We start from the raw sequence: 15,207 nt of genomic DNA on the forward strand, positions 1-15,207 counted from the left end.
TGGAGCTTATTATTGGTTTAGTTAATTTATTTGCTATAGAAAATGATAATTTTTTCTGTATTCTTGTTTATAACTTTACTGTATTTGCTTCCGGGTGGGGGGGGGGCAATAATTTGGTAAGAGATATACTATAACATAGTTGACTATTCAATTAAGGGGAGGAAAATTAATGGTCTAAACCACTTTACTTACTCAGGTGAACTTTAATGAAATAGTCGAATATCTTTGTATCTCATATAGAGAGCAAGTATTAGGTGACCCCTTTCATTTCTAAGAACTTGATTGAAGTGAAATGAAATAAACAAATATCTACACACGCATACATACGTGTATGTATGTATGCATGTATATATACATATATATACACACACACACATATATATATATACGCACACACACACACACACACACACACACACATATATATATATATATATATATATATATATATATATATATATTACTAAGGATCCCACTGAGAATCTGACATAAAAAATCTCCTTTCAATATTTGGGGTCTTTTAATTCGCTTTTCTGAGAAAATATTTTCATGTCTGATTGATTTTGATGGAATCCAACAATTAAATCAAAGGTTGTTTTTGGGGGGGTGGGGGAGTTGCTGGAGGAAACTTATTTTTTACGTTTTAATTTTTTTTTCTAGAAAAAAAAATTGCGTGAAGAAGGAGGGATATCTCCTCATACTCTCATACACATACATTAAAAGAGGGGGAAAATGGGGCGTGTCTCAGTCTGCTGTTGAGTAAATATATATATATATATATATATATATATATATATATATATATATATATATATTTTCATAGCAAAACGTGAACTATTCTTTCTCATCTCCTCACTTCCTTATGAAAGCAAGATTGAAGATAAATGAAAGGAAACTGTTATAAATAATAAGTTTTCACCATACGTAAATATGACGGGAAAATATCATGCTTCACCAATGTTCACACTAATATTCATGAAAAGTAACGTCTCAATCGGTGGAATTAAAAAAATAAGAAAGAAAAAATTCGTCTAACGCAGGAAAATTAAAAACAAAGTTTATCAATTGGTATAAAAAGAAAAAAGGAAAAAGTTCTCAATATGAAAATAGAGTAAATAATTTATTTCCAAATTCATTCCAGCGGGTGGGAAGGTCTGACTTGCTATTTGGTTCTCCTACCTCCCCCTAAAAGCTTAAACTGGTTTCGCCTAACACGCTTTTTACTCGTAGAACAGGAGAGAATATATATATGTGTGTGTGTGTAACAAAAGTCTATATTTCAAATTTCAAGATGGTGTCCATTATTATGTCAATTTTCGAATGTATTCCGCCCGTAACTCATTAGATGAAAAGAGACTTATCAACTTTAAAAGAAAATAAAGGAATATAGAGAGGATTATAATTGCAACTTCTCTTCCGATTGTTGGATTTTATAATCATGCCCCGTATTCTTTTTATTTTATGTTAAAGTTGATGAACTTCTTTACTTCTGATGAGTTAAGGACAGAATAAATTAAAAAGTTAACATAATAATTGCATGAATGATTCTGCGCTACGAAACAGATGCTGTCAAGAATTGAACATTTTAAGATGCTAAAAGAAATAAACGATAAAATGGACAACATCTTGAAATTTGGAATATAGACTTTTGTCATTTATCTGTAGATGCTCTGTAGTTACATCGAGCTTCATAATTTAAAAGATAGGTATAAATAAAAGGTGAAATATAATTGAATAAGCATATTTTCACACTCACAATATATATTCATGCACGTCTGATTGAATATGACAGAGTTATTTTTCTTTCAATCTTTCTGGGTATCTTTTCCATTTGCCGAACAATCTTTTTAATGTAAGCTGACATGTTGTATAAAATGGCGCCCAAAAGTTGTTGTTCGGCCATGTTCTTCTCAAGCGCTTTCTATAGGTGCATCTGATTATCGTCCGGAGCGATTGTTGTCGTTATCTTTTTCTTTTGCTTTCTCTTTGAGGCTTGGTGTATTTGTAATTATAAAAAAAAGTATAAATACACCAAGCCTCAAAGGAAAAGAAAAAGATAGCAACAACAATCGTTCCTGATGATATTCAGATGCGCCGGTATATATATATATATATATATATATATATATATTAGCTGTACCTGGCCATGCGTTGCTGTAGCTCTGTTTATTAAAATATAACACAAAAAAAGCAAAAATATATGTCTTATATTTATGTTGTCAATATTTGTAGATACACAATATTTTGAGGTGTCTCTTTTTCTGTGCAAATGTAGAGATTGTCTGATTTTTCGACTGTAGAACATGCAACATATACTTGTCAATGTGAGAAGCAATCATGGTGTAAGTCACACAAATGTAAAAATTGTCCCTGAATCTTGTTAATGGTTATTGCAAACGACAAGCGAATTGTCACGTGCAATATTTTAAGTTTAAATGGTATATCCGTTTAATGCACATCCACTGCCCGTTCTTCCTGAGGGTTACAGAAGGGAAAGCATGAGTATTTAATTTTACTATAAACATGTATGTTAACACGCACTAGAAAATCTCGTATAGTAAAAAATTTAGCCGATTTTCTTTTCACGCACTGGAAAATCACGTATAGTAAAAAATTTAGCCGATTTTCTTTTCACGCACTGGAAAATCACGTATAGTAAAAAATTTAGCCGATTTTCTTTTCACGCACTGGAAAATCACGTATAGTAAAAAATTTAGCCGATTTTCTTTTCACGCACTGGAAAATCACGTATAGTAAAAAATTTAGCCGATTTTCTTTTCACGCACTGGAAAATCTCGTATAGTAAAAAATTTAGCCGATTTTCTTTTCACGCACTGGAAAATCTCGTATAGTAAAAAATTTAGCCGATTTTCTTTTCACGCACTGGAAAATCTCGTATAGTAAAAAATTTAGCCGATTTTCTTTTCACGCACTGGAAAATCTCGTATAGTAAAAAATTTAGCCGATTTTCTTTTCACGCACTGGAAAATCTCGTATAGTAAAAAATTTAGCCGATTTTCTTTTCACGCACTGGAAAATCTCGTATAGTAAAAAATTTAGCCGATTTTCTTTTCACGCACTGGAAAATCTCGTATAGTAAAAAATTTAGCCGATTTTCTTTTCACGCACTGGAAAATCACGTATAGTAAAAAATTTAGCCGATTTTCTTTTCACGCACTGGAAAATCACGTATAGTAAAAAATTTAGCCGATTTTCTTTTCACGCACTGGAAAATCACGTATAGTAAAAAATTTAGCCGATTTTCTTTTCACGCACTGGAAAATCTCGTATAGTAAAAAATTTAGCCGATTTTCTTTTTGTATGTAAGTATAGTCTTTTATCAAAAATAAATCGATGGAAAAATTGAAATGAAAACTGTTTAAGGGATAAATCAACAAACTAAGTGAGAGACCAATGATGATTCAGAATGAAGAAGAAAATAGAAAAAAGAATGTACAAATGTCGAAGGATAAATTTTTAAAAAATGGAAATAGTTTAGTAAACTGTTGTTTTTTATTCAAAGAAAATATATTGCTTTCAAATATTATTAATGAGAATATTCGTAAACATTTTAGTGCTTTTTCTTTATTGTTGCGATATTAGGAAATCGAAATATAGATTTTCAAGTGAAACCAATATTATCTACTGAATTGTCATGTCACAGCAATGAAAATAGCCAAAACTTACGAAAAACGATATGGGAGAAATTAATGATTAAAGGAAATAGTTATCGAAAAAATTAGAAATTTTAGCTTGTGTTTATGGGCTATAGAGGTTTATCAGGTTTGTGTCTAACTCTCTGACTCCATAGAAATAAATTAAAAAAAAAAAACATATTTTAAGGGTGAATAAAAAAAGGCAACTTTATTCACTATTTGGGAGGTATATAGAGAAGGTTCGTTTTGTGGCAGAAGAGAATGTTCGTGAAATGTGTGTGAGAAAATCAACAGAAAGAATGTTCATTGGGTTATACTTATCGGTTTAGGTGGGAACAAAGTTGGTTTGAATTTACTTCGGTGTCTTCCTTTTCTGGTTTTCGTGAACGAAGCAGCGTTTAGTCATTCAAGGCGTTCGGGCTATAACGTGGGGCCAGTACGTCGTTTTTGACTTTCATAACCTTTTTGGGACTCCTCTGGCCACGTGGAAAATCAACTGTCCTGTCTTTTTTTCTTCTTCAAAACCCCCCCCAAAAAACGCGCCAAAAACCAAACTTCCTTTTTCCACCGGAAGTCCTGCATCTTCCAGTCCGCAGTCAATTCTTATCAATCCCCACATGTTTACGTCACATGTCACGTAACAAAACAAACATAGCCGAAATCATTTTTTCGTGTAATTATGAAAGACCGAAATAATTGTGACATGACAATTAGGTAGATAACATTGCTTATGGTTGAAATTGACAAAAAATGTAATGAGTTATCATGGTTTCTTAAATTAAATATCAACTTTTCGGCTGACCGATTTCATTACAATAAGGAGGAAGTACCTTTTTATCGGGTTACCAGTACAATGGACATCCCGTATATATAATTTGACCCGGATCGTCGGGATGTTTCCTCAGTTATGGTTCGGGCTCGACCGGCAATCACCGAATGAAGTCGAGTAAAGTAACAGACGCAGACGAATTTCAAAACAAACAAACCGGGAAAAAATAGAAATACCATAAATGAAAAATAACAAAACCCTACTGTTAATTTATTGAAAATATATATATCTATAATATAAAGCTGAATGTATGTGTGTGTATGGTCACGAATAGGCTCCTATATGGTTGACTATTTTAAAAAACTGATTATATATAATGATAGAAGATGTATCGAGACACAGGAATGGGTATGTTTGTTCTGGCAGAACGGTGGTTCATTAAAATTGTGGGGTCTGCGTTCGCGCCTGGTCCACAAAGTATGGAAATAAAAAATTTAAAAATTAAAAAAAAATCGTTTACAAGTGTTTTTAATATAGATGTACATAAGAATACTTTGATAAGTTTTTTTTAACTTAAATAGGGATGATATAAAATTGTGGGTCTGCGTTCACGCCTGGCCTCTATAGAATGTAAAGTTTAACAAGGTTTTTTAATATAGATCCACAGAATATTGTGATAAGTGTTTCAGTGTGAACAGGTATGGCATAATAAATTATGGGGTTTATCTATTTTATTTTTACTTTCATCATATTTTGCTTTAGTTTTGATACCCACAAATTCGAAGCTATCTCTTTACAACTCTTCCTTTTCATAACCTATCATACTTTCATAAATCAGAGTCCATTTTCTGTAGGCTGTTGTTGAACCCAGTCAACGACGGGTACTTTTGCTAGTATATATATATATATATATATATATATATATATATATATATATATATATATATTCCTCAAGAAAAATTGCATTTTGTATTGTTTATATACTTTTATTATTTTTTGCAATTTTTATATCAATGAAAGTCGTTTTCTTTGTCAAGAAAAGATAAATTTTTACCATAAATTGTTAGGTGAAAGTTGTTTTTCAGGAAAACTTACATTTTTTGTTTTTTAAAGAAAATTGGCAGTAAACGTTTCTTTTTGAAAACAATTTTTATTTAAAAAAATGAATGTTTTATATAAAAATTGTAAATAGTTAGGTGGAAGTGGAGAAAAGTTTGATTTTTTTAAGAGAATATACAAAGTATTTTTTGTCAACAGATGTTAAGAAAATAAACAGAAAAATACCCCCATCATTAATTAATTATGCAAAAAAGCAAATAAAATATTGATTTAGTGTTTCAACATTTGAACAACGCTCGGCTGAATCCAGTGATTGCCGGTAGAACCTTAACCATAATTGAAATCCAGAGGATTCGGGTCAAATTCTGCATTAGTACAATTCTTTTTAATTTCGTCTTTTGTTCAATTTATTCTCATTCACAGCGATTGAAAACTAACAAATTTAACCAAAATGCAAAAAAAAAAAAAAAAAAAAAATCATCAAAATATAAATATAAATTTTAGTACATCAATCCTTCTTATTGAAAACACTTAAGGGAAGGACGAAACCAAATTATTGGCAGTATGTTTTGGAGAGGTTTTCTTTTTCTTTTTTTTTTCTCAATATTTTAAGCTGATTTGACACTCAGCTACTAGATTTTTAGGGGTCGCTCGATTTCTAACGTAAGTAGATCTAGATGTTTATAACATACAATAAAATTTGCGAAGTATGCATTGTTTTACGGTTGTTGTAAAAAATGGAACGGAAATTTAAATTTCGTTCTGTTTTAATCTTTTTTTTTTTTAAATTGTGCCCCCTCCCAAACGAATGTAATCAAAAGAATAACACTCAACAATTGTACTTTTTATATATAAAAAAAACGAAAGATTAAAAAAAAATTATTAACGAAAGGGAAATAATTTAATTTTTAAACGGGGAAAAAAGTCAGTTTGGTATATCTTTTTTGTTATTTTTTTTTTTACATAAACAATGTTTATTAGTAGGGCGTGACGAGACCAAAAGTTCCTTTTGTGATGTCACGTGACGGCGGGCGGTGATGATTAGATTCCCCAAATAAAAAATAGCCACATCGTTACAAAGAAAATCACCTATTTATTAAAGAAATGTTGACTATAATGTTATAATTAAAAAGCGATATATAAAAACACGCATGAGTACGATGAAATTATTTTACCAATATGTTGAAGCAATCCATTCAGTGGTTATTTAGATTATCAATTACGAACATAGAGAAAGTTTCATTCTATACATATATATATATATACGTATGTGTGTGTGTGTGTTTAAGTGATGAGACATATATATAACATGTATATATGTATATTTATATATGTGTGTATATATTCATGTGTGTATATATATATATATATATGTATGTATACATATATATATATTTGCATGTTTATTTTTGAAATATCATTAATTTCAATGTATACTGTTTTTGTTTAATGGGTCTAGATTATGTTAAAGACCTAATCACCGTTAACCAAGTAAATCAAAAAGATGCAAGCTATGTATACTAGAAGCATACCATATACTAATATCAAAAGAAAATCATTAAACAGACGACAAGACGTAATCCATTGATGTCTGCACAGGAATCGATACTTAATTTCACGCACTAGACCAGTTTTAAAAATTTGAATGAATATAACTAAAAATGAATAAAAGGAAAAGAAAGAAACAATTAAATAAAGCAAGGAAAAACTAAACGTATAATATAAGAAAAGAAAAAAGGTGCAAGGGAAGTAACAATAGAAATAAAATATATACCATGAGAGTAACCTCCCCTTGAAACAAAGAAATTAAATAATAAAGAAGAGTTTGAAAACCAGACAAAAAGGAATACTGGAATAAACACGCATAAATGTAAAAATAAAATTATAAGAAATAGGAAAAAATAAATAAGGAAAAAACGGGAAATTAAAACAAAAATAAAAAATACGAAATTATGGTTTAAAACAGAAAATTATCTTAGCAGAACACCCAAGATGGCTGACATGTGGCAACGTGGCGTTGGAATTTCTTTTCCCCAAATACCATGTTTATCATGTAAAAAATAAACTTTTTGTTGTTAATATCAAATGGAAAATCATCTGAACAATTGTTGGCGACAGAATATTTTTATGAACACATAAATCGTAAAATTGCCTTCCCACTGACGAAGCAGCTGTAATGAAAAAAATCCAGCAGAAAATAAACAAAAATTTATAAAAAAATAAAAAGTAAGTCTTTGGATTTCCACAAAGTTTTGCACTATGTATGTAGGTATGTATGTATATATATCAGAGGAGGGAAATTTTTTTCCTGAAATCTTATGGAACTGTCCTCAAACCTAGATGGAAGATTGAATTAGACAAATTATCGTAAAATTCCTTCAGTTTGTGTTCATCTGTTATACTTCTGCATTGCATTGTCTATATAGTAATAGTAATTATATATATATATATATATATATATATATATATATATATATATACATACAGTGCCACACGAAGGTTCATAATACACATTTGAAACTCAGTTTTTGTATTGCTAGCTTCCAAATGGTAATGAATCTTTTTATAAACGTAGAAACAGTGGGAAAAATAAAAATCAATAATTTAACACAACGCGAAAAGAAAACTCAATAATTCGCAATGCAAAAGTTTACAACACAATTACAAAATAATATCTAGCATAATTATTACTGTTGAAACAGCATGCAGACGTTTTGAATAATCTCGTACGAACTTCTTACATGTGTCTTGTGTTATTCTATTCCATTCTTCCACACAAATTCTCTCCAATTCTCACAAATTTGAAGGTTCTTATCTAGGAACCTGTAATTTCAATTCTCCTCATAAATTCTCTATAGGGTTAAGATCGGGAGTTGACTATGCCACTTTAAAAATTCTCTTTATTTGAATTAAACCAATTCTGTGTGAGTTTCGCAGTGTGTATTGGATCGTTATCATGTTGAAGGATCCAGTCTGATTTCCATTTGAGCAACTTCACAATTTCTTTAAAGTTTTTCTCCAAGATACCCCTATAAAGTGCTCCATTCATTTTTCCTTTTATTATTTTCACTTTTCCTACGCCTCCTGCACTAAAACAACCCTAGATTATAATGGATCCTCATCCAAATTTTACTGTTGGAATGGTGGTTTTTGACTGGTATACAGTACCTTTTTTCTCCAAATTTTCGGTGTTTTTGGAGTGCCAAACAAGTCAATTTTGGTCTCATCTGACTAAAGCACGTTATGCCAAAACTCAAGAGGCTTGCTTGCATACTCATTTGCAAAATCAAACCTTGCACAAACATGCGTTGGCTTAAGAAGTGGAGTTTTCCTTGCTGATCTAGAGAAGATGTCTTTAAGGTGAAGGGGTCTACTGATTGTGTCTTTGCTAACTTTAATTCCACTGTTTTATAAGTCCTTCTGCAGCTCTCCTTGTTAATAACATTTCAGCACGTTTGTTTATATTTCGAGGACGACCTGATCTGGCCAAAAGAAGGGTTGATTTGTGAGACTTGCAGGGCCGAATTATTGTTCCAACAGAATTCAATGGAACCATCAACTGTTTGGATATTGTTCTATATTCTAATCCACTTTGATGAAGACTTACAAGTCGTTTTCTAAGCTCTTGACTAATCTGTTTATTCTTTCCCATGATGTGGTTGCTTGCAATACGGTTATTAGATAAAGAATGATGCAATACCTTTACTAATTGCTTTCTTCGATGGCTATTTGTTGTGGAGCTCAGTTGGGTCAACAAGAACGACAGGGAAAAACACGTAGTAGGTAGTTTACAAGTGTATTAAGGAAAGGTACAAGGATATAGAGAAAGATAAAGAGAATAGTAGTAGTTGCAGGTATCAGTAAGATTTCATGCATATTCCCGAACATTCTAGAAGCTTCTAAGCATTTTACCATGATAAACCGTCATAAAATTATTGAGAAATCTAATGAATTTGATATGTGTTGTAAACTTTTGCCGTGCTAATTATTGAGTTTTCTCTTAGCGTTGTGTTAAATTGTTATTTTTTTATTTTTCCCACTGTTCCTATCTTAGTTTCAATACATTTTCTATGTTTATAAAAAGTTTCATTACCATTTGGGAGCTCGAAATACAAAAACTGAGAGTTTCAAATGTGTATTGTAAACTTTTGCAGAGCACTGTATATCTATATAACTATAAAACTCAAATGACCTTGTAACAGGTGTTGTAACCCAACATCCGGTTTACAAATTCTGGTTGCGCATGTGTACATAAACAAATAATCAACACGACAATAAATCGTATTGTTTTGCTGTGTACGCTTTCAGCGTCCCAATTATTTCTTTGTTTTTTTTTTGTTTTTTTTTTTGCGTTTAAATTATCCAAATAAACAATTGTTAATACTTTCTGCATTTTTTTTACATCGTTCATTTCCGTATTACGTTTAAGTTATTTTAACGTAATTTACTTACAAATAAGTCTACTTTAACCCGTTGACAACCATAATAGCTTTTTACAACGGCGATTTACCCACCGCCTTCCTTTTTTTTTTAAATTTATTCTCCGTTTTTTATTACACCTTTCTTAAAAAAACATTTATACATTTTCTTCTACACTACCAACATAAATAAATAACCCCGAAAATGTTTTCTTTAAATTGCGTTACAAATAAATAATCAATGCAACAATAAAACATATTGTTTTACTGTGTACATTTTCAGTGTCCCAATTGTTATTTTTTTCGCGTTTAAATTAAAAGATATATCAAAATTTGAACTTAACTCTAAGTATTATGGTATCTGTTCAGTGCAAATTTACCTACAAGTATGGCAAACCACTTATAATTCAATGGCTGTAAGTTTTTTTTTTTAAATAAACAATTATAAACAGAATGACTCATAGAAATCTATCTATATTCTTTTTTCATTTTAATATACTTTCATAGAAATGTTTCTGTTATGTCAAAAAAAAAACTATTTTCTTTATGTCACAAGTGTCATACATTGATTCCATAGCTAATATAACATACTGACCCAACGGGTCACTGGCAGTCTAGTATATATCTATAATTATTACTGTTATATGTGTGTGTGTGTATATATATATATATATATATATATATATATATATATATAATTATTACTTTAATATATGTATGCATATATATATATTATTATTATTATTATTATTATTATATATAAATATATATATTTATAATTTCCCATATCTATATAATTTTATACTCGTACCTTCGTTTCTACGTAAGTTATCACTCCAATATATCGGATGTATATAAATTTATTATATTACATAGAATATGTAAATTTTTTTTTTCATTTTTTAACACAAACACACAATTAAGGAAAGCGTAAGATAGAAAAACAAACCATGGCTTTTAAAGCTAAATGCTTTTCATCCGAACAAGAGAATAACCAGAATTATACATAATCTATTTATCTATAAAAGTGAAAGTATCTGTCTGTCTGTTTGTGTTAATTTCCCTACACAATAACTCCGTCAACTTTCAGTCTACAGACTCGAAATTAGATATACAGGGTACTGAGATTTGGGAAAATCTTAGGAATCGGTTTTCGGCCAGATATTTGGCTGTTAAGAGGTCAAAGTTCAACGATTTGACCTTTGAGAACTCTACCAAACTCCTCTGCCAATTTTGGGTATAAACAATTGAAATTTTAAATATAGGTTCCTGGGACATGGATCTAAATTAATAACTTGATTTGAGCAAAAACAAAGTTAAGGGTCATAATCGGGTCAAAGTTAAAAATTTTTTTTACCTCATTGGTCTCTACCAAATTACTAAATACAATTTCTGGTCTAAACATTTGAAATTTTACATAAAGGATATTCAGAGATAGGGCAAGCTTTTTAATTAGTTTGGGTCCAAAATTTGAGCTACAGATATATAAATGTATGTATGTATGTTTGCATGTCTGCCTAAAACCTTCGACAGAGGCGACGGATTTTTACAAGATCCATATCGTTTTGAAGCTCGACCCTTCAGACGACAAATACCAAAAAATTGGCTAAAAACATTAATATCTTCACCCTCAACTGGGCACTTTTCTACAGGGAGGGGTTGCTTTTTTCGCTGATATTTTCGAAAGTCATCCCCTTTTTTCGATTGTCTAGGCTTAATTTAAACCTACATCACTTCCGCTTTGGCGGTGGTCGTAACAGCAAAGATGCCACGTTTTTTTCCGGTTCTTTTCCTCCTTCGTGATACGGATTCGAGCCTGCCTTCCTACTACCACTTTAAAAAAATTTTTTTTTTTGCTCAACACACACCTCTAAACACCCGGGCAACGCCTTGCACCCCTGCTAGTGTAAAATATAGATAAAAACTGGCTTAATAACAGATAAGAAATGAAAGTAAAGGAAGTATATATTAAGATATATGAAAGTAGGTATAAAGTATAAGAATAAAAACGATATTAAAATGATCAACCTTCATCTAAAAACTTTCAAAACATTTTTCAAATTATTTAAAACTTGTATTTTCTTATAGATTTAAAATTATTATTTAATTATTTTATATATCGGAATTCTCTTGGAAAAAATATTTCATATACAAATCCGATCAGATTCGAACTTGGTCAATTGAATAAATTAAATTATTAAGACCTAATCGTTAAAACGTAATCTTATGATAAGAGCCGACACCCAAGCGAACCCACCTAAACTACATCACATTATATGGCATATAGCATCATTTAAAAGCATTTTGTGAACTTGTGAAAGGGGTTTTGAGGTGCAAAATTGAAGAATGCCCTTTTTAATCTTTCTATTAACTGATTTAGGAATTAAAACTTTGGAAATTATCAGCCTTAAAATTGGAAACAAATTATCTTTGAATGAGTTAATGAATTTTAATTAATTTTGATTTTTAAGTGTTTCAGTTTTACAATCAGTGAAATTAATTTTCATGGCTGCTTAATTTGTGTTTGAACTTTATTTTTTTTTGTTTTTTTGTTTTTACGGTGAGCCATCTTGAAGGGAAGTTATTTGCATGTGTGAACACATGAATGTATGTATGTATATTCATATACAGGAGTTGGACAAAATAATGGAAACGCCTTGTGAATTTTGCATCAATTAATAGGTGTTTAAAACTTATAAAAATTAAAAATTACCAAAATGTTGGTTTCATGTTTTCAGCAAGATACCAGTCTTCCTGGCCTGGTCTTAGTAATGTCTATAGGGCCCTTGGGTGGAAAAAAGATGTGCTGGTACAAGACTTTTTCTGTTTTCATCTTCCAGCACTGATCATATCTAGATAATTTCGGTGCAATATATTATATATTCTTAGTGATAAAGAATATGGTGTTTATTTAGAATTACATTTGATTAAAAAACAAAAATAGAGAAGAATCTTTATGATGTACGTATTCGTCACGGAACGAAGATTTCATATTCCAAAAATCGTGTAAATTAATGAAATAAATTGTTTTTATTAACAAATCAAACTTTACAATATTTAGTGATTAAAGTTTTAATTATTTTGAATACAAACAAAATCTCTGTAGTTGAACTGAGTTCTTGCCCTTGAATCTTGGCAAAATTTAAAACAATATGGCTACTCCCGGCCTCTATATGGTTTCATAATACAATTTAATTTTCATTAATTAAGAAAATCATGATCACCAGTCACTTTAGGTAGAGAAGTCAGATTTCAGATGTGTTTGGTTATAATTGCAAATCAAATTCCTGTCACTCGACATTCTCCGACACTACGCCCATTCCAGAAGAAGGTGTAGCCATCTTTTTCTTCTGTAAGTTGATCTTCTTCAGCCATGTGAGTTATGGACAAGGCTACTATCTCTGCATTGTAGCTCCTTGGCTTCTAGGGTGGTTCGCCATTCGAGTCTGCATGTTTTCAGGTTGTCAAGAAGGGTGCGTACATTCCACATACAACCTATGGTGAGCAAAGTCATCACTTGTCTTGCGACTGTTTAATTAGGGATCCTGCCAATTTCAGTAAACTTGCCTGGGTGTGATATGAAGCAGGCAATTTTCAGGACAATTTTTCTAGTGCATTCCTCAGGCTATGGGCGGTAAGCGGTAATTCTTAAAGAGGGTTGCTCAGTCACTCAGGAGTGCCGGGCTCCTCTACTGCTTCAGCGAGAAGGAAGACGACCATGTAGCCTAAAACGGCTTGTGTGCAGGTTTGCCTGCTGTGGACACCAATATATGCTACACCACTCTCCTATTGCCACAGGACTTGTTCTGTAGTTGATTCACAACTTCTGTAATCTCATAACTAGTGAGTTTGAATTAGTTTAAAGTGAAGAGTGCAGGGTTGTCCACACACTCTTGCTTGGAAAACAGTCTGGATCCCAATGGCAAGACATAATCAGGACCACTGGAGATTGTTCCAAATGCAAGAGTTGCCAGAAACTTGCAAAAGTAACTACTTGCAGTGCTTCTCTCCGAATTTTCTTTCAGAGTTGTTTCCTTTTGGTTAGACTGCCTATCGGGACTGATGAGCTCAACCTAACCGGGTTTGGAATTGGAGTTTTCCTTCTTCTAGGTAGATAGCCAATCATAGTTTACAAATACAGTCTACCCATCATTCATTCATTCCGTTTGTGGGAGCCTGTTTTAGTTGTTGTAGTGGGAAAAAAACTTTGTTGTTATATTTTTAAATAAAATAATAAATATATATATATATATGTGTGTGTGTGTTTGTGTGTGTATATGTATGTATATGTGTGTATATAAATATATATGTATGAATGTCTAGTTTTGTTTCATTTTACTTAAGTCAAAGTTCTCAGAAATCAAGGTACCCCCCGCCTACCTGGAGCAAACACTTCATATATTCATTAATTAATTTGTATGTTTTGTTCAGTTTTATTTTAATTATATTTTGTTTTTTAATTTATTTCCATTATTCTTTCAAATTTAATTTGAGCTATTATATATCTATAATCTTATTTGCTTAATAATTTATTTTAGTTGATTAATTACTACTATTTTTTATTATTTATTTATTTTATTTATTTATTTTAATTTAATTATTTTGAATGTCTTACCCTAAAAATGTATTATTTTCAAACTATAATTATTATGTACAAATATTATTCTATCAAGTTTTAAGAATTATTTTCAAACTAATTAAATTTTACCTCACTTTTATTTCCACTTGTATATATTTAAAAAGAAAATACACTGATCATATAATAATTTATGATTGTAATTAATTAATTAGGTATATAATTTCATATTTATGATTTAATTCTAATTATGCTTGTATTATATTTGGATTATTAATATTTACTCCCACCTTCCCATTTACTTTTTTATTTAATTTATAATTTGAAATTTTAAAATTATCAACTAATATTTGACGCTGGAAAAATGGTGGGATCCTTCTATCGATCTAGTAGATATCTCACTGCTGATGCAATTCTCTATCTATATAAGAGCCAGGTACGTCCAAGGATGGAATACTGTTACCACATCTGGGCAGGAGCTGCTAGAAAGGACCTGTCCTGCCTTGATAGGGTTCAAAATAGACTTTGTGACCTCGTGGGAGATGTCCTTTTCTCTTTGCTGCAACCTCTATCTCACAGAAGAGATGCTGCGAGTTTGTCTGTGCTTTATCGTTATTTTCATGGAAAGTGTTCGACTGAGCTTCAATCTATGGTCTCCCTTGCCAAACTTTCACAAGAAACACTCGTCTAGCTGAAAACACTATCAATAATTCCCCCCACTCTTTATCT

At 30.9% G+C, this 15,207-nt stretch overlaps 1 protein-coding gene across 2 annotated transcripts in view; it reads left to right on the plus strand.

The window, feature by feature from the left end:
• The window catches only part of LOC145249691 (centlein-like), a 1,118,615-nt gene that overhangs the window by 836,379 nt on the left and 267,029 nt on the right, over positions 1-15,207 (plus strand). The window lies entirely within an intron of this gene.

The sequence above is a fragment of the Euprymna scolopes genome, chromosome 28 (genome assembly GCF_053919585.1).
Source record: "Euprymna scolopes isolate OS-2025 chromosome 28, ASM5391958v1, whole genome shotgun sequence".
Classification (NCBI taxonomy): domain Eukaryota; kingdom Metazoa; phylum Mollusca; class Cephalopoda; order Sepiida; family Sepiolidae; genus Euprymna; species Euprymna scolopes.